Here is a 21,288-nt window from a genome sequence, read left to right as displayed (position 1 = left end):
GCCAGACTGCCCTCTAAACGCTAAGCTGAACTAGCAGAGATTAGTAGCCAACTCCCTATACCGATGAAATCACAGCCCGTTAAAAATGACTATGAAGCTTGGGAGCATCTGGAAAAAGCTCTTGGAAAAAGGAACTCCCTTCTAACTTCTGGGACATCTCCCAAGAGCCAGCTGTTCTAAAACAAGGTTGAGTATCTTTGACCTTGCTGTCATGGTTTGTGCTGGGTTCTAACACAGGAGTAGAGCTAATTCTGAGATCTCCGCCAGGGACATCAAAAGACCAATGGTTATATGAAGCAAGTTCATTAAGGAGATCCGTGAGACTAGAAGACTCTCTGATTCTTTATATATTAAAGTTTCTTGAAAAAAAAAAAAGCTAAAACCTAAACAAAAAACCCACTCCCAAATCCTGCCTTCAATTTTGCTTAGTGCCTGGAGGATAAGGTGTAGACATGCATCAGCCACCCTGTAGCTAGATTGATGTTCTGCGTACTGATTACTTCTCTGGCCTCCAGGTACCTGTGTAGAAGAGTAACAGGACGCTTGATACCAAGCAATTGCTTCTCCCACCTCATTGGCTTCTGGACTCTCATCAGCAGCTTGGTGTTAACATGAGATTCTCTTCCCTTCCTCCTTCTGAACAGCTTTGACATCTGCATGCCATGTTTGACTTCATCTCTGCTGCCAAGGCTATAAAGGGAGATTACCCAGCACTCTCAGGCAGAAACCAGTTCATCTGAACACAGTATGAGGTTGTACTATTGCTATTCAGAGGGGGTTGCAGAAACTGCTGGCATTTACAGCCCTAGGCTTGATCAATTTACCCAGAGAGCTGTGTAATTTTTTTGAATCTTTAGAAGAGGGATGTGGGAGAGATAAGAATTCATTTAAATACTTCAGCAAACATTTGCTAAGTTTATGTGGTGTTGGAGACAGGAGAATAACAAGCTGCATTTGAACCTCTGTTATTTACCAGCAGTATGCCTTTGGACTCTGTGCCTCTGTTTCCCTTTCCATAAAATGAAGGAGTTGATCTGGAGAATGGTTCTCAGGGGGTTCATTGTGGGTCTCCATAGGCTTGCTTCAAAATCTTGCTTTTTCCAAACCTATTTAAAACTTCATCAATTATTAACCACCTTCTTTGACTTCTACTTTAAATTCAGCTCCTTTTGAGTTAGCATTTATAACAGAATTTGAACCCTCAGAACCCCAAAAAATACCCAAAATGCAGTTCCCTTCATGCTCTTCCCACTTGGCTTCAGAAAGGACCTGTGGTAGCCCTGTCCATATAGGTGCAAAATCTCCTCCTCCTCCCCTGTGATTCCTGGAGACATAAAGAAGGAAGATGGCAAGGGGGTACAAGAAAGGAAGGAGAGGTGGGGGAATCCCAAGACACTAGTAATGGGGCATTGGGCCTGACTGACCTGGACCCCCTCTTCTGTCTTTGTCTGACCTACAGTTCAGTTTACCTCACGTCCTCATTGAAGAATACTATGCTGTGAACAATAAAAATTTAAAAAAAAAGTTTGAGAACCATTGACCATGACATTAAAGTGAAAAAGATTGGGGAGGTTTTGTGGCCTGCAAGCTGGATATGAATCAAGAATGTGCAATAGATAAAAACAGACTCTCCTCTTGCTATCTTACTCTACATTAAGAGAAACAGTTTTCTGAGAGAGAATGAGGAAGAGGATTGGGGCCAGGGTTGGGGGGTGTGGAGAGAAGGGGGTAGGTTGGTGGGAAGGAATTGTTTTTCTATACCCTGCTCAGGTCAGGTCCATAACTGAAATATTGTGTTCAGTTCTGGGTGCTATAGGAGACACAGCATGACATCATCAATAGGACCCTGGATTTAGAGTCAGGGAAATCTGAGTTCACATTCTGATTCAGGTTGTGGTTTGCCCATGATATCAGGGAGATGATGACATGACTTGCAATTGACTTTGATCTGAGTGAGGGAGGGCTGTGCAAGGTCACCAGCCTCACTTTCTCCTCCAGAGCTATCTGGATCCAGTGGCCAGATATTCATCAGGATGACTGGAGATGACCCAAGAAGCAATGGGAGACCCTGGCCCTTATAGGCAAAGGTCTTTCTAAGTTCTTACTTTGAGTGAGGTGACTGACACTCATTTGGTGAATAAGCCTAAATCGAGGGATGATCCCTTTAATAAATAAATAAATAAAACAAATCAAACTGGGAGGAGAAGACCCTCAGGGTCGCTGGCCAGAAGAGAAACAGTTATCATTTACATTCACTCTGAGTCAGAAGGACCCCAAAATAACCGTTAAGTGGTGCTTGGGCAGAGGACCTATTATTGCCCAATCAATGAGATCCAGAGTGAATTGGGTTCAAAGCTTGGTGTTTGAGAAAGAAGTCTAGTCAGTCAACCCTGACTAAACCAAAGTTTGGCTGGTGACCTTGCACAGCCCTCCCTCACTCAAATCAGTCAATTGCAAGTCATGTCATCATCTCCCTGATGTCACCGTCCTCTTTGAGAACCAAGGACAAACCACAATCTGTGAGTGGTCCAAGCTGCTTGAATGGGGACTCAGCTGGCCAGTTCCAGATGGACAATTCTGCACCTACCCTTCCCACCTTTCCCCTTACCTCCCCTCCCCTCCTCTCTTCTCCTCTCCCCTTACCTGAGGTTATTCTGTCCAAAGGAAGGTAAATTTTGATGGCTGCTTCAGGTAGTAATTAATTCTATGACTTGGGGCAGCTAGGTGGTGCAGTGGATAGAGCACCAGTGCAGGAGTCAGGAGGACCTGAGTTCAAATCTCACCTCAGACACTTGACACTCACTAGCTATGTGACCTCGGGCAAGTCACTTAACCCCAGTTGCTTCATCCTGGGTCATCTCCAGTCATCCCAATGAATTTCTGGTCACTAGATTCAGATGACTCTGGAGGAGAAGTGAGGCTGGTGACCTGCACAGCCCTCCCTCACTCAAAACAAAACCAAGTGCAAGTCAAGTCATTATCTTTGATTGCATGGTCTTCTTTGGCAATGAGGGATGAACACACACAATTCTATGACTCACGGAAAGTCACTTAAATCTCTCTGTACCTCAGTTTCCTCATCTGTAAAATGAGAGATTTGAACTCAGTATCCTTTAATGACTCTTCTAACTCTCAATCTTAAATCCTATCCTTTTAGGAAGGGTGTGGTTAAGTGGGAGCTGTATCTAATGAGGGCAAACGGGATGAAAAGAAGACTGGATGTTACTTCATGTTGAACATGAAGAATATCATAGATTTAGGGATGGAAGAGACTTTAAGTCCATAAATTCTTCATTTTACTGGTGAGGAAACTGAGGCTCAGTAATTGATTTGCCCAGGATCATACATCTAATAATTGTCCACAGCAGGATTTCAATTTGAAACGTGATGGCTTTCCTCTAATAATCTGAGGAAAATCCTGTAGGAATTTAAGATTTATTCTGCTTGTCCCCAGAGGGCAGAACCAGAAACAATGATTGGAAGCTTCAGAGAATCAGACTGGCTCTGGGTGAGGAGATACTCCTTAATATCGAGAGAATCCAAAATGGAGCTGACTAGTAGGAGAGGTTGTGGCTTTCTCTACACTGAAGGTCTTAAAATAGGTCATAGGACCATTTACTTGTTGGTGAAGGTGTAGAAGGGCCTCCTGGAAAGATAAAGAAAGGTTGTACATGAAAGCCTTTAAGATACTTTCTGACCTTGCAGTTGGGGGATTTTGTTATGGTAGCCCAGTTTCCCCAGAACATGCTATGTGCAAGGGGGAACAGAGTGAACTAAGTCTGGAAAGATGAGCTGGAACCTGATTATGCAGGACCTTGAATCCCAGGCTTAGAAGTTTTTATTTTATCCTAAAGGCAATAGGAAGCTACCAGAAATTATTGCACAGAGGATTCGCATGGTCAGACCTATGCATGAGGAAGATTATTTTGGCAGTTTTTTGAGGTGTTTGGAGAGGGTAGAAATTTAATTGGGTCTGAAGTAGCTGAGGGGTTTTGGAATGGAATATTGACTTGGGGAAATAAGATAATGGTCTTTGAATATGTGCTAGGTTGTCATGTGAAGAAGGAAGTGGACTTCTTTTGCAGTTTAGTGGAAAGAATATTGTACTAGTAGGCAAGAAACCTGGATTTTGTTCTCTGTGTCTTCCTTCTGCCACCCTTGGCAGGTCCTTGGGCTTCTGTGGGGTTCATCTGCAAAGTGAGGATACCTTATCTGCCTGAAAACAAGGGGCTAGATTGGATTATTTCCTTCTAGCCCCAAGATCTGTAGGATGATTCCACTTAACTCTCAGAGGACACAATTAATACTAGTGATCAGAACAGAGAGTAGAATTCAGCTAAATATAGGGAGGAATTTTCTAATAACTGTAGCTACTCAACAATGGAACAAGTTGTTGTTCTTGGTCCTTTGTTTCCGAAGAGGACTGATGACATCATGAGGTGATGTCTTGACTTCCTTCTGAACTGGATTTAAGTGAGGCAGAGCATCCCAAAGTCATCAGCCTCACTTTTTCTTCTTGAGTCGTCATTGCCTTAAGAGATAGAGCACATATGTGAATATGTACAGTCTGGGTGACCACTAGTCATGGTTGTTGTAGAGTGGGGAGCTGGACAAGGTGAACTCTGAGTTTTATTCCAACTTTAACATTCCATGTTTCTAGGATCCTTTCCAAAATATTTGCTCCAGATGTCCTCTGTGGGCCAGCCAAATGCTGAAAAGTAGGCGGGGGATTCAGTATGCTGTCCCATTTGGCCTTGTCCCTGGCAGGACTCACTCACACCTGTGTCAGCTGATACACTCCCCTTGGCTCTCCCATGACTTCATTAATTTACAGTGTGGTGGATACCCAGACTTACCAGAAAATGGCAAGTTGAGGCAATCTCCCAGGAATATTACTTAGTCTGAAAAAGACCTAAACCTAAGCTGGTTTGGGGGACTATCAGGAAGGTTGTTGGAATAGGCAAAAAGTCAACTGATCATTGAGTCACTTTTACCATTACAGCCACAAAGAGAAATGTGGTAAACACCATGGGTCCAGGCTATGGCAGATTTTCCTAAAACTTTCAGAGTAAAAAATGATATAGCATTATGCAACTCTTTCTGGATCACATTTCCCTTGATTCCATATGATGTGGTTAACACCTTGGATTTATTTTTCTCTCCAGATCTTTCACAGACTCATTGTAGTTGGAATATGAGTATTTTGCAGAGGGGCATAAATGAATGAATGTCAGACTTGGAGTCAAGACGGTATTGGACACTGGTCTTGTTACTCTTGGTACCTAAGGCTTTTGGCTTCTTAGAACCTCATTTTCCTCATTGGTAAAGAAGGGGAAATAATACCAACATGCTCCGTGTCAATAATTTTTTATGAGAAGTCCTAAAGTTATGGTCAGTCCCAAAGTGTTGGGAAAGGTTGTAGTTACAAGCTGTATTACTTAACCCAATCCTGTTTAGAGAGTATCACTCTCAAAGATGGAAAGTGTAGAAAGAAGTATCAGTGGTGGGGCCATCTTTACACATAAGAATGGCCCAGAAACCAAACAATTCTGAGCTTATAACCAGGAAAAAGTGAGTCGCAGTTCTACTTTCTGCTGTAATTGTCTTGTGACTTCCTTAAAGGCCTATCTTCTATCCACAGATTTGTCCCACTCCTCCTCACTGAGGACTGTGGAAGTTCTGAGACAATTTGAGGCCAACTTAAAGAGTTTTATTTATTCTAAAGTATTTCTTTGATTTTACTCCACTCAAACCTTTAATGGGTCTTCTATGGCCAACCAAACTTTTGATCTTGATATTCAAGACTTTCTATGGATAGCTTCAGTCTTTCTTTGCAGCATTATCTCAAATGATTCTCCTTTGTCTACTCTACATTCCAACCAAAGGATTATACTCTTAGCTATTCTCATCTTGTCCTTTCCCTTTCATGCATTTACTTACACCATTGAAATCTTTCCTTTTATTCAAGGTCCTACTGAGGGGTTACATCTTCCATGAAGCTTTTCCTGAGACTCTCATGCCCACAGTTAAACATTAACATCTCTTTTTCAAATTTCTTACAGCCTTTTGCTTAGAACTCTGCTTTGTACTTATGTTCTATCACATATATTTTTATGTACATGCCATATCTGGGGCATAGGTGTTAACTTTCATCTTTAGAGATCCAACATTTAGTACAGGGGCTCTCAGACATGGTAGGTACTGAATAAATCATAATATCATAGTGTTTAGAGGCAGAACACATAATGTTGGTAGCAACATTAGATCTGATGCTTGAATCCAGCTTCTGTTTCAGATTAGTTTGGCGACCTTGATGAAATCACCTCCCCTTTCTGGGTCTCAGTTTTCTCATCCGTAATATGACAGAGATGGGCTAGCTGATTGCCAAGGTTTCTCTCAGTTCTTAATTGAAGGATCATCTATATGCAGGCTTCCTCAGAGAAAACTTCTTTCTAGTCCAGTTCCAGAGGAAATTTTCCATCTTCTGCACATCCCCAGAGCCATCAGTGAATATATTGGCAATCTCGAATCTATGCTCTTGCTTCAGGGATTCAACCCAATTTCTCCTCTCATGTGCAATTGTCTGACCTCAATTGTTCTCCATTATGAAAGGATTCTAGACATCAAGAGACATAGTGGCATAATTTTCAGTGTCCCTTTCATTATAGGGTCCCCCTTCAGGTCCACTGAAAACAAGGATGTTCTGCTGAATGTTTAACAACTGGCTCTCTGAAACAGAAAATACATAATCACAGCACACTTTTCGGTTCAATCTGTATTACTATTATTTAGTTCAGCTTCTTCTTAAGTTTAGATAATCAACAAAAGATTAAATCAAGTGCTGACTTGTAGCATTTGCTAATTTCTGAAGTCTAAATGCTCACAAGGAAAATTTAACAATTGGCTCTCCTAAGCAGGTAAGAACTGATTCCAGCATATGCTTCCATGGAAACCTCCACCTTTAGTCGTAGCAATGGCAGCTGGAGATCATAGGATCACAGGATTTAAATCTAATCGGGGCCTTAGAGATCAGAATTTTAAAGATAAAGAAACTGGGACTTAGAGGAAGGGATGGAATTTGTTCATGGTCATACAAGTCAGTCAAGACAGGACAAAAGCCTTGTGCCTTCAACTACAGTTAAAGCAACTTCTAGATTCTCCCTCAAATATAATCAAGTCAAAGATCAGTCAAACCATGCTCTATGATTCTGAGCCATCCATAGAATCCCTGGAAGAATACCAGTGTTTAAAAAATAACAAAAGTGGGAGCAGACTCCAAATGAAAGTGGACTTTGAGGAATACATCTAACATCCAGTGGCATCACAGCCAGGAGAAAGAACAGGAAATGAGAATAGATTGACTGAGCATGATCTACAAACACAGAGTTAAGAGCAGTAGGGGAGAGTCAGAAGGGAGGGAAATTTCAGTCTGAACGTAAGAAAAGATTTCAATCCAGTTTAACAAACATCTAGTGATCATCTTCTATGTCCAGAGCACCAAGACAGGCTGTAGAGAAAATAACAGAATTGAAATCTAAGAAATGGTTCCTGTGCTCATGGAGCATATAGTTTTTTTTTTTTAGAGACAAGAATCCTTTATTTGTGTGCAGAACAGGACAAGGCATTACTTTGGGACCAGGGTGGCACGAACTTCTGCATGAATGTGGCAATTAGCAATGGAGAGAGGGCTATTTCACAGAGGAATTAGAGCATGGCATTCCCAGATGGAGCATATAGTTTGATTAGCAGGATGAGACATCAGTACAGATAACCAAATGTGGTACTAAGTCCATTTGACAAGTCAAGAATGAAGTCCATTATTGACAGAAAATAACAGGTAGTTTCTTGGGGGAGACGGTGTTTGAACTGACCTTGGAAGAGTCAAGAAAGGAGGAAGAATAATTCATCATTGGAACTATTTTGGAGGAAGAATGATTCAGTCTTGCCAGAGTCTGAAGTGTATGGATGTATCAAGAAAAAGCGTATAAGGATTTCTAGGCCAATCTCTACCTAAGCAGGATTTTCTTCCACAATCAATGGATGAAATGATCGCCTGCTTTCCTTTTAAAGACCTCTAGTGATTAGAAACTCACTATCCTCTGGAGGTAGTCCATTTTACTCTTTGAGATCTCCAATTGTCAGAAAGTTGTTTACCTATACTGGATCCAAATCTCCTTCTCTGAGGGTCATTAGACCTTCAAAAATATTCAGGCATGCATTGTCCGAACCCATCTTACTTAGACTGATGATACTCCTTTTCCAATTTACCAATAAAACTGTCTCTCTTTACTCAATGCAGCCTCATAATCACAATTCATCAACTAGGTTTAGTTCAATTTAATTCAATAACCATTTATTAAGTACATATTATATGCGAAAGTCCTGTGTTAAGGACACAAAGACAAATGAAACTGCCCACAGGGAGCTCCCAATAATTCCATGATAAGTTCTGTGGGGGCAGTCACAGCCCAGGATTTTGTGTGTGACACTTGTACCAGGTTGGTCAGCCATGATGGAGTTAGTGTGCTTATTGGTTTAGAGTTTTTTTTTTTCCTTAGGACCTGCTTAATTTGGAACTCAGTTTGTAGACTGGTGGGGAAATGTTAATTGAAAGCTGAAGTCTACATTATTACGTTAAGAAAATACAAAGATAAACTTGAAGTAGGTACAAATAGAAACATAACTGCATGGAGTAAAGAGAGACAACTTTATTGGTAACTTGGGAAAAGAATGACATCAGTCTACGTAAGATAGGCTCAGATGATACGTGCCTTGAATATTTTTGAAGGTCCATTGACTAGTTTGGGCTGATTCTTCAGCTTCCCAAAAGTTTGATATGATTAATAGTCTCAGTTATGGTTTGTATGGTATGATTTAGGATCTTATTTTTAAGAGTAGTAGAAGCATAAAATGTTAGATGTAGAACTACAAGAAACCTCAGAACACAAAATATCAAATGTTGGAACCATAAGGGACCTTTAAACAGAGAGCAGACTTATCAGAGCTGAAAGGGTCTTTATATGCAGAACAGAAAATCAGTCCTAAGGGATCTAGAAACACAACCTGTCAAAGATTGGGAACTTTCAGGGCCCTGAGAATGTGGAGAATAGAATGTCAGAGGTAAAAGAGGCTTTATACCTAGAACATAGAAAATCAGGACTGGAAGGGATCTTCGAGATTGCCCATTCCAACTCACTCATTTTCTAAATAAGGGAATAGAATTACCTAAAGAAATTTAGTGAGATAGTGACAGAGGTAAATCTTTTATTTTTTTTTGGATACCAGTTGTTTAATTTTATTTTCTTTTTTAAATGATCAGGTGTTTATCTTCTGCCTCCTCATAACTGAACAACAGCAAAAGGAAAAAGAAATCCCAGGTACAAATATGCATAGTCAAACAAATCAAATTCTCTCACAAACCCTGTTAAAAAATAGATATCTCATTCTACATCTTAAGTCCGTGGCCTCTCTGTTAGGAGGTGAGCTGAATGCTTCATTCTTAGACCTAAAATCCCATCTGTACATCTGTATACTTAGCCTAGTGTATCTTCTAGACCAGGGATGAGGAATATGTGGCCTTGCCTTGAGGTCACATGTGCCCCTCTAGGTCCTCAAGTGCAGCCCTTTGATTGAATCCAAACTTTATAAAACAAATCCTCTTAATAAAAGGATCTGCTCTGGAAAACTTGTACTCAGTCAAAAGGCTATACCTGAGGACCTAACCCATGCCCTAGACCTTACCAGTAAATAGGATGTCATAAGCTGGAACCATTTTTTTTTGGTTTCTGAGGAGTTCAAAAGAAGGCATTCTTTGGAAGTAACTCCAGTCACTGTCATCCCTTGATCCAGAATGGATGGCAGCTGTGGGTACAGGCAGATCTCCTGTCATGGCCCCCAGCAAGTTAAATTAGCTACTTTAGCTGGTTCCTGACAAGGCCATAGAAGTTGCCCCCATGTTGCATGGCTGCACCAGCTGTCTGTGTCTCTGAGAATGGAGCATGGTTCACTTAGATCCAATTTTATTTTTATTCTTTGATATGTGTTTAATAACCATTTCCAAACATCTCCACAGTTGGAGAGAGGGAGACTGCTGAGAACAGGTGCAGCTCACTTGAAATGAGACTGGAAAGGCTGTAACGACATCATAAGCTGAAAAATGGGAGAGAGTTATATCTCCGGGGCAGGGCCCAATCACTTGATTAGAGTGTAATTTGGGCATTAAATGTGGCCATCATATTCTGTTGAGGGCACATTTCTCCCTGGTTCATTGTAGCTATTGCTGCCATAGACGGAGGATGACAGTTGGAATTTTTTTTTAATGTTGAAAGTCTGACAATTCTTTAAGACCTACCTCAAATGCTTCCTCCTCCAGGAAGCACCTCCATATTTCTCCACTCAGAAAAGCCATGTGAAGGCAAATGTTATTAGGATCAGTACGTAACAGCTTCTTCTAGGGTTATTGGGAGAATCACATTAAATAAAGTGTGGAGAGTGCTCCCTGGGGGAGTCAATTTCTGGTCTTCTCTATGAAGGGTTTAGGGAAGGACCAGGAACTAGAATAATGTGAGATGAGAAGGCGTGGCTGGATAGTGACCTGCCCTGAGAGAGGGTAGGCTGCATGGAGGAGATCTTAGATCTCCCCTCTCCTCTCACCTTCCTCCCCCCACCTTCCACCATCTACTGAGGTGAGCAGCTTGAGGACAGAGATGATGCCCTACATCGCATCTGAATCTCCATTGTCACTGAGCATCATACATGCAGACATTAATGTTTGTTGAATTTGAATTTTACAGCTAAACTTTGTTAATCTCACTCCTCACCTTAAATGAAACTTTTTTATCTTTCAGTTAATCTTCTTTTGCATTTTACCCTCTCTTTCATTCAAGGCCTTCATAAATGCTACTTCCTCAATGAAATCTTTCTTCTCTGCCCTTCCTCTCATCTCTCTTTTGTATTTCCTTGAACTCAAGTCATATGGATCCCTCTTGTATATGAGAGTCATGTTCTCATTGCAGTATGTTATAGGACAAAGAATGATAGCTCTAGAACAGATGGTCTGGGTTCAAATCCCTTCTTGGACCCTTAACCTCCCTGGACCTCAGTTTTCTTGTTTGCAAAAAGAGGTGGTTGAACCAAGTGACCTTTGAGGTCCATTCCATCTCTAAATATTTGCTTCTATGATCCAATTGTGTAGACATTTTATTCTTCCTACTAGAGAAAGAGTGCATTTCATGGGAAAGAATGTTGAGTTCCGTCTGAAAGTAGCGAGCTCCTTGTCACTCCAGATGTTCAAACAGAGGCTAGGTGACTGATCTGAGATAGGATTAGAGAAGATTCATGATATGGATAGAGATTTGGACTAGCTGACTTCAAAAGGCCTTTCTAACTCTGAAATTCTATTTAGATGGGAAGTAAGGAATTCAGTCAATTGAACCATCTGATTGATTTGTAAAATCAAACCACTGGTTTTATTCACTTTTCTGTCACATCTCTCAAATTTATCAGATGTGGTTTTGTGAAGATACAGACAAAAAGGTTAAATTCTTCAACTTAGTCATTTTTGGAAAGAAATCACTCTTTGAAGGGTCCTGGAATTTTGCAAAGTGAGAAACTGAGGCCTATAATAAGCTAGTTAATTTAGGCAAGAATTGTTTCCAGAGGCTCTAGGAGCTAAGCCAGGATTGAACAGTAATGTTGGAAAGGGATTGACAGCGATGCAGAAGTATTCCCCTCCCCCTCTGCCCCCAAATGAGTTATGGAGTAAAACAAAGCCATCCCTGTATACCGTGAGGAAGGACAGAGTCAGAGGTCAGAGATGGAATTTCAGCAGATTCCAAGCATTTCTCTTCTTTGCTTTGGTCCTTCCTGAGCCAAGTCTTCCTTTGACCCACCAACACTTTCTCCGTTTTCTGCTTGTTGAAGTCTTTCATTTCCTTCAGAGTCCAGCTTGGGGGCCTCCTCCTCCGTGAAACCTTCCTTAGTCTCTTCCACTCTACAAAAAATCTTCTAGCATCTATGTGAGTATAGTAGATAGTCTACTGAACTGGAGCCAGGAGACCTGCTGAGTCCAAGAACTGCCACTAACTCACTGTGTGATCTGGGTCACTTAACCACTTTGGGTCTCGTTTTCCTCTTCAGCAAAACTTGGAAGGCTATTGGACTCTGAAGTGCCTTCTGGTTAGAACAGTCCGACGTGTAGCCTTGAATCTGCCGTGGCACTTTGTACCTCTCCTATGCATTCTAACATTCAAATTTCTATCATGGCCTTTCGTGTCCATATATTTTGTTTTTCACACAAAAACTTGGTCCTTAAGGTCATGTACTCATTCTCACTCATCATTTTTATTTTCTCCACCATTTAAATCTAACATTCAGTTACTCTAAGACTTTCTCATTCTGTTGTTCTAAAATCTAATGCTTATAATATTTTATTAGGCCAAGACCCCATGGCCTATGATTCCATTAGTTAAAGATCTTGTGCTTTTTATTTAAAGAATAGTAGAGTACTAGTCTTTAAAAAAGACTCCTAGGTCCTTTGATTCTAAGATGTATGATTCTCCTTTTCTTTTGAAATGTTTATTTATTTTAATTTTTATTAATTTATTTGTTTTCAGTTTTCAACAATCACTTCCATAAGTTTTAAATTTTCTCCTCTTCTTGTCCCCCTCCCTCCCCAAAATGGCATGCAATCTTATATGGTTCTGCACATATGTTCTTATTAAACACATTTTCACATTAGTCATGTTGCACAGAAGAATTGAAATGAATGGAAGAAACCATGAGAAAAACCAATACAAAAGAAAACATAACACAAGAGAAAATCGTCTGTTTCATTCTGTGTTCCGACTCCATAGTTCTTTTTCTGGATGTGGATGGCATTTTGAATCATGAGTCCTTTGAGAATATTTTAGGTTCCTTGCATTGCTGTGAAGGGCTCAGTCTATCAGAAACAGTCCTCGCCCACTGTGACTGTTACTGTGCATAATGTTCTCCTGGTTCTGCTCACTTCACTCAGCATCAGCTCATATGTCTTATCAGGTTTTTCTGAAGTCTACCTGTTCCTCATTTCTTATAATACAATAGTATTCCATTACATTCATATACCACAACTTGTTCAGCCATTCCCCAATTGATGGGCATTCCCTTAATTTCCAGTTTGTGGCCACCACAAAAAGAGCTGCTATATTTTTGTAGATGTGCGTCTTTTTCCCATGAAATGTTCTTTTCTTTTACTTTTTTTCTCCTCTAAAATTCTGGGATTCTAAGATACTGTGACTTTAAGATTTCATGATTTTTAACTGTGCTATCCTACTAGTCAGATAAATTTTGAAGATGAAGGGGTGAGGGGAAGAGATGTCAGTTGTTTAACACTAATCTACTTGTGTTTGAAGTTTAAATTCACTGTTTGAGTGTATCTTGTACTTACCTAAGTTAACTGTTACTTGGTTTGGGATTTGTGTGACCCTTTAAAAATTAATGCCAATAGAATTCTGTCAATATGTTAAATGCTGCAGTCAGACTGAGAAATTCTATGGGTGGTACATATTTTTATTTTCCCTTTACAAATGGAAAATTGTACCCCAGAGAGTTTAACTAGTCCACCCTAGGTCACACAGCACATCTGAGGAACCACCAGGGATTGGATATAAAGGTGTCTTGACTCCTAATCTAGTTCCCTAGCAACCCAGAACTCTCAGGGATTGACTTCTCTTTTTATGTACCTGGAAAATGCCAAAAATCTTCCCTCCTGCCAATCTAAAAATAGCATTAGAGAGAGACAAAGTCAGATTGTGTACTTGACACTTTGTTCTGGTCAGAATCCAGAGTTGGTGTCCAGAGAAGCAGGTTCTATTTTCAGTCTCAGCCTGACTTCATGTCACTAACAAGGAAATGATGCTGATAATAGCGCTCTCTCTCTCTCTCTCTCTCTCTCTCTCTCTCTCTCTCTCTGTCCCCCTCTCTCCCTCCCTCCTTTCAATCTCTTCCTCCCTCTCTCTGTTTTTCTTTCTCCCTCCTCCCCTCTGTCTCTCTGCCTCTCCCTACCCTCTGTCTCTCTCTGTCTCTCCTCTGTCCTTCACTGTCTCTTTCCCTCTGTCTGTCTATCTCTATCTCTTTTTTTCCAAAAGCACTTTGGAATATGTGAGGGAGCCGAGAGCTCTGCTGTTCAATATTTTTGAATTTGGTTCCTTCAGAACCAAATTTCCAATGAAGCTTCAGCTCTGGAAACTCTTGAAATCCTTCTGTCATAGAATCATAGGTGTCAGAACTTGGGAGGGACCTTGTAAAAGAAAACACAGAATGGCAGAACTGGGTGGGGCCTTAGAACATAGAGCACATACTATCAGAGATGGAAAGAACCTCGGAATCTAACATTTCAGAGCCTGAAGGGACCTTAAAATGATTTGCAAATTTGAAAACACTATAGGAATATCAGTTGCTATTATTATTGAACATAAAATTTTGAATCTTAGAGCACAGCACTTAGAGATCTGAAATAATACCTGTTACTTCCATAGAGTTTTGTGGCTAAAAAGCATTTTACCATCTGTGATCTCATTTGTTCTTCTCACTCATTCTATCAGTTAGTGCTTTCTCTGCCTCCACAAAATTACCATTTTTAACTCCTCTATATATTCTGTATTGAATTATCTGTGTATATGCTGATCTCTCCACCCCTACTACCCCCAAATAGAATGTAATAAGCTCCTTGTGGGCAAGGTCTGCACAATGCTTGGCACATAGTAGGTGTTTGTTAAGCTCTTGCTAAATTGAATAGAATGGCACAGGGATTCAGTAGAACCCATATTATGTAGTTGAGGGTAAATATTGCTTCTCCCCATTTTAGAGATGAGGAAATTGAGACTCAAAGAAGTAAGGAGATTTGCTTATGGTCAGTGAGTGATGGGCACTGGTACCCAAATTCAGGTTCTCTGATTAGTAGATAGGTTTGAAGAGGAAGGATTTTGTAGACGGGTTATGAGAAAAGAGATGAGGGGAATAGCTTTGTAAATCAGAAAAGCCATTGGATACACTTCTCAGTAAAATCTTAACCACCAATTTAAGAAATAAATAAGATGTAGGCAGAATTTATTGAAATGGGAATTTGGTACTCCCTGCAGATCAGTGTTTAAAATTAATCAACTCTGGGTTAAGTATTTCTCTTAGAGATGCAGAATTGTCTATGGATGTATAGATAGAACCTACCTTTACTGATTACATTGATGAAATGGATGACTTGTGTAAATTAGAGCAGTTAGTTTTTTTCTTTCCCATGGGGAAACGGCTTTTTTCCGCAGACTGGAGAACCTTGAGGTTCTAAGTCTAGACTAGTTGTTTCCCCTGAGGTCTCTGGCAGCCTTGTTGTTTCTAAGCAGGCTTTTTCCATAGCAAAAGTGGCGTCTTAGACTTTATGGACAAAGTTTTCTTCTATTTCCTGCCCCTTATCAGGTAAACTTAGAGTCATCTTAAAAGAATAAAGGAATTTACGAGCAGAGTCAACCTGCTGCCAAGACCACTTCAAAATAATTTTAAGAAATCATGCTATGGGTGTTATTTAATGGCCAAAGAGTACAGTAGGATAATAGCAGCGGCAACAGCAAAATGCATTTATTAAGCACCTTCTATATGCCATGCACTATGCTAAATAGGGAGTACAAACATAAGCAGAATGAGAGGTGATCCCTGCCCTCAAGGAGCTTAAATTCTAGTATGGGAAGATCAGACATAAAAAGAAGTAAAAAGGAGGAATGGAGGAGATGGGGGAAAAATGGGGAACAGGGAATAGGTATCATATAGAAAGTCTAGAGTTAGAAAGAGTGTGTTCATCCTTCTTTGCTGAAGAAGACCAGGCCATCAGAGAAATAATGACATGACTTGCACTTGACTTTGTTTTGAGTGAAGGAGGGCTGTGCACGGTCACCAGCCTCACTTCTCCTCCAGAGCCATCTGAATCCAGTGACCAGATATTCATCAGGATGACTGGAGATGACCCAGAATGCACTGGGAGACCTTGAGCCCTTTAGGCCAAGGTCTTTGCAGGTACTCACCTTGGGTGAGGTAACACTCATTCATTGAATAGGCCTGTTGAAGAAGTAGCCAGGGCATGGTCCCTTTAATGAGGCCTGGAAGAGGAAAGACATCAGACTGAGAGGGAAACAGCAATAGTTACTATTGATAATCACTCTAAAGCCAGGAGGGTCCAGAAGAGCCTTTAGGCAGGGGCACATTGGCGTCCCAGCTTCAGAGTGCAGTAGGTCAAGTGCAAGAGTCAGGAATATAGCCTTGAGAGGAAGGAAGATGTATTGGTGTGGGCATCCTCCTTAAAATGGAGGTTCTGGGCAGAACCAACCAATCAGAGGAGACAGACTGCCAGGGTGGAAGGTACTTCCAACGTGAAGAGCTCGTATACTGAGGGCTAGACGTTGTAGTGAAGAAAAGAGTGTTGAACTGGCAAACCAGAATCCTGGGTTTCAGGGTTTGATCTGAGCTTGGGCAAATGCTGTTGACAAGCTATGTGATGTTTGCTTGGAATGGACCACAAGGAATACTTTAAAGGAGCTATATAGTGTAGACAGTCAGAGCTAAAAAGGACCCAAGAAAAGAGAACTATAGACTATCAAAGCTATATGAGTCTGCAGAAGAGAGATCATAAATACCAGAGCTGGAAAGAACCTTAAAAGAATAATAATTTACATTTACACAGTGCTTTTAGGGTTGTAAAGTTGTTTTCCCCCCTTAGCAATCCTTAAACGCAATCACTATCATTGTCATACTCATTTTAGAGATGAGGAAACGAAAGTTATTAGATGCTTTGGAGTCAGGATTCCTGACTCCAAATTAGAAGTCTTGTTGTTGTACCAGTTGGAAAAGAAGACTTAGATTATAAAATATAAGACAGGAGATAAAACAGAAATAAATATATAATCTATAAAATATAAGATATGAGAGCTGGAGGAATATTTTGAGATTTCCAGTCTTCATTTTATAGAGGAGGAAAACCATGTTTAGGAGTCTCTTGCAGAAGATCATTGTTATTCAGTTGTTTCAATATTGTCTAACTCTTGTGATCCTATTTGGGGTTTTCTTAGCAAAGTTACTAGAGTGGTTTGCCATTTCTTTCTCCAGGTCATTTTACAGATGAAGAAATCGAGGTAAGCAGGGTTAAGTGACTTGTCCAGGGTCACACAGCTAATAAGTATTTGAACTAATGTCCTCCTGATTCCAGGCCTGATGCTCTACCTGTTTTGCAAGAACTTTTCAAAGACTCTGTGATTCACCAAACTGGCTCTTGGAAAAGATGGTTCACCCTAGAGCCTGGCATGTTGAATTTGGGTTTGAGAAGAACTAAATTTTAATGCCAGCTCTGGAATTAATTAGCTCTGTGACCATGGGCAGGTCAATTAACACCTCCAAGTCTGGATTGTTTATCTGTAAAATGGGAAGAAAATAACATTATCACTTACCTCTCAGACTTGATAGTTTTCATGCCACTTTTCCTTGCCTCGGGAATTGTTGAATGTTTATTCTCCATTCCTCAGTGACTCAGGTGCATTTGTGAGTCTGGAATGATACATAACTGATGTAAAAGCATCCAATGGCTTGAAAAGCAAAGACCTTCACCCCAAATTGCCAAGGGCATTTTTCTAAGGCACAGTTTGGACCATGTCACCAATCTTTTCAGTGAACTCCAGTGTTTCCCTGTTACCTCCAGGATCAAATAGAAAATCCTCTCTTTGGCTTTCAAAGCTCATCATCACCTGCCTCCTTCCTGCCTTTTATCATCCTCTTGAACTTCACACCTCTCTATACACTCTATGATCTTGGACATGGGCCACCTTGTAATTACTCATATACAACATGCCAGGTTTTTTACTGGCTGTCCCGTTTGCCAGGAATGTTCCCCCTTTGCCTTTTAGCTCCCCTGGCTTCCCTTAAGACTTAGCTCGGAGCCCAAGTTCTGTAGGAGGCCTTTCCTATAGAAAGACAGCCAGATAGCACAGAATATAGAGAGATGGACCCAGAGTCGGGAAGACCTGAGTTTGAATCCAGCCTTAGATAGTTATTAGGTATGTGACCCTGGACAAATCCCTTAATATCCCTCCCTGCCTTCCTCTCTCCCTCCCTTCCTTCTTTCTTTCCTTCTCTCGAACACAAAAATATTAATGTTTTCCTTTCTATATTTTATCCCATCTACTCTGCATACATATTCTGTATTGTTATTCATTGTCTTCCCTGTTAGAGTGTGGAACTGTTTGAGATCAGCAACTTTTTTTCTTTGTGATCCCAGCAAACCCAACACTTTTTACAGTGCTTACCATATAACAAATGCTTAATAAATGTTTGTTGACTCACTGATTTCACATAAATGTCAGGAGTAATTATCATCTTTTTATGAGGTTTAATTTCAATGGTCTGAGGACGAGTCACTATCTTGTTATTTTTTTAATTAATTAATTGATTGATTTTTAGTTTTCAACAGATACTTCCACAAGATGTTGAGTTGAAAATTTTCTCCCCATCTCTCCCCTCTGCCTACCCCAAGAAAGTGTGCATTCTGATTACCCCTTTCCCCAATCTGCCCTCCCTTCTATCATACCCCACTTTCTCTTATCTTCATCCCCTCTATTTTCTTGTATACCCCATTGCCTGTATGTCTTATTTCCTAGTTGCATGTAAAAACAGTTTTTAACATTTGTTTTTAAAACTTTGACTTCCAGTTTCTCTCCCTTTCTCCCTCCCCACCCACCCCCACTGAGAAAGCAATCAATTCAATATAGGTTATACATCTGTAGTCATGCAAAACACTTCCATAACAGTCATGATGGGAAAGATTAACTATATTTCCCTCCATCCTATCCTGCCCCCATTTATTCTTTTCTCTCTTTTGACCCTATCCCTACTCAAAAGTGTTTACTTCTAATTACCCCCTCCTTTCACTTGCCCTTCCTTCTATCATCCCCCATCCCTCACTTTTCTGTAGTGTAAGATAGATTTTCATGCCAAACTGAGTGTGCATATTATTCCCTCCTTAAGCCAAATATGATGAGAATAAGGCTCACTCTTTCCCTCTCACATCTCTCCTCTTCACCTCCATTGAAAAAGCTTTTTCTTACCTCTTTTATGTGAGAGGTAATTCACCCTATTCCATTTCTCCCTTCTCCTTCTCCCAATATATTCCTCTCTCACCCTTTAATTTTATTCTTTTAGATATCATCCCTTCCTATTCAACTCACCCTGTGCCCTCTGTCTATACGTAAAATCCCTCCAACTACACTAATATGGAGAAAAGTCTCAAGAGTTACAAATATTATCTTTCCATGTAGAAATGTAAACAGTTCAACTTTAGTAAGTCCCTTATGATTTCTCTTTCTTGTTTACCTTTTCATGCTTCTCTTGATTCTTGTATTTGAAAATCATATTTTTTATTCAGCTCGGGTCTTTTCATCAAGAATGCTTCAAAGTCCTCCATTTCATTGAATGACCATTTTTCCCCCTGAAGTATTATACTCAGTTTTGCTGGGTATCTTGTTACTTTTTATATTTAATGTTCTAGAGGCATTAATTGTTGACTAATTAACAAGAAGATAAATTCCTTTTTGTAATTGAATAAAAGTCGTGGGCTATAAGCTCATTATCAGTAGGATCACTGAAAATTTCTTTTGGACAACTTTAGTAGCAGATAGTTATGGGGATAAGTACTTCATTCTGTTTGTATATGGTTCTGATTTTTTTCCTGTTAGATCTATACATTTTGAAAGTTTTTCATTCCTTGTAATTTGGAGATTATCAGTATTCAGTATGGTAACATCTATTGAAAGAATGTTCTTAAAATTTTATGAATTAGTGTTATGTTTGGATTGATGTGGTCAATAATTTTGTTAATAATAATCCTTTGGTTGTAATGCAATTTGGTTCTAAAAGATATCTGGGTGATTGTATTTGTAGTATAGGGATTTTTAGTCTTAATTTATAAAAGATAAAGAGCAAGCATCTGGTATATGTTTTTCACCAACTGATCTTTTCTTTTTAGAAAGGTGATAGACACTAATTTCTTTGCTACCTATAGTGAAATGTTGCTCAATTTCTACCATTTTTGCCTTAATATTCATTGATCAGTTGGTAGACATTATAATTTTGAGTAGAGGCGCTAGATATAGGACTGAAGAACCTGTGGTCTCAAGGACACACGTGGTCCCCTCGGTCCTCAAGTACAGACTGAATCAAAGGGCCACACTTGAGGACCTAGAAGGCCACATGTGACCTCAGCTACAGCTTCCCCAGCCCTGTAACCAAATGCATGGACCTTCCCATCTGAATGGATATTGGCATTGTATATGCATAATTCATTCAAAGCATTTAAGAGGAAGATTAAATAATATGCTTTCCATCAAGGTGACCTCATCAGTTAAATGTAGGTCAATGAATATTTAAGTCAACTGTGATAAGAAACACACCTATGATGGGCAGTTTGTCTTAGCTTCCTGATATGTGAGAAAGCTCTTTTCCAGATGTTCCAGGGTAATGAAGATGAGTAGTAACATAGTTGAGGGAAAAGAGTACTAGAGCATCACTTGGATGGCTTCTGTTTGAGTACCAATCCTGCCACTAGCCAGCAGTGTGAAAATGAGCATGTTTATGCTGAAACAGTGATATAACTTACAAAATGATGGTAATAACACTTGTTCTACTTACTACTTAGGGTTAGGATGGCAGAAAATATGTGAAAGTTACTTATAAAGTGAAATAAAATGTGGGGTGTCATTATGTAATTTGTGTTAGTTAAGACTACATGCTTTAGTTAAGGATACATCATTTGGAGCTGGGAAGTGACATGATGGAGCCTTGCATGTGATGTCAAGAGTATTATGCTGAACCAAGGAACCCGTACATATCCTGACTTCAACACTTGAGTAGCTTTGTGACTCTGGGCAAGTCTCTCCACTTTGGTGAACCTTGGTTTCCATATCTATAAACTGGAGACAATAGTATTTGTGTTATTGACATCATAAGAATAATGCTAGGAAACCTCTTATAACAACATTGCAAAACTTAACACCTTAGCACTTGAATGGATCTGTGATCTCATGAATGTGATATTCCTTCTGTCACTGTAGGCTATAACTCACCCATGCCTTCCCATCCTATGTGAATTTTGTCACATCCCATAAACCCATAAAGCACTTCATAAAAGTAACTTGTTATTCTGATGGGGTTTTTTAATGCTCATATTGCTTCCACTGGTAGAGACTGATAATTCTAAGAGAGATAGCAGTTCTCTGTGGCCAAGAA

At 40.0% G+C, this 21,288-nt stretch overlaps 1 protein-coding gene across 4 annotated transcripts in view; it reads left to right on the top strand.

Moving 5' to 3' along the window:
* SORCS2 (sortilin related VPS10 domain containing receptor 2) overlaps window positions 1–21,288 on the top strand; it is a 1,292,493-nt gene that overhangs the window by 206,541 nt on the left and 1,064,664 nt on the right. The window lies entirely within an intron of this gene.

Source organism: Notamacropus eugenii, chromosome 6 (genome assembly GCF_028372415.1).
Source record: "Notamacropus eugenii isolate mMacEug1 chromosome 6, mMacEug1.pri_v2, whole genome shotgun sequence".
NCBI lineage: Eukaryota > Metazoa > Chordata > Mammalia > Diprotodontia > Macropodidae > Notamacropus > Notamacropus eugenii.
This window is presented reverse-complemented; position numbering and strand designations above follow the sequence as displayed.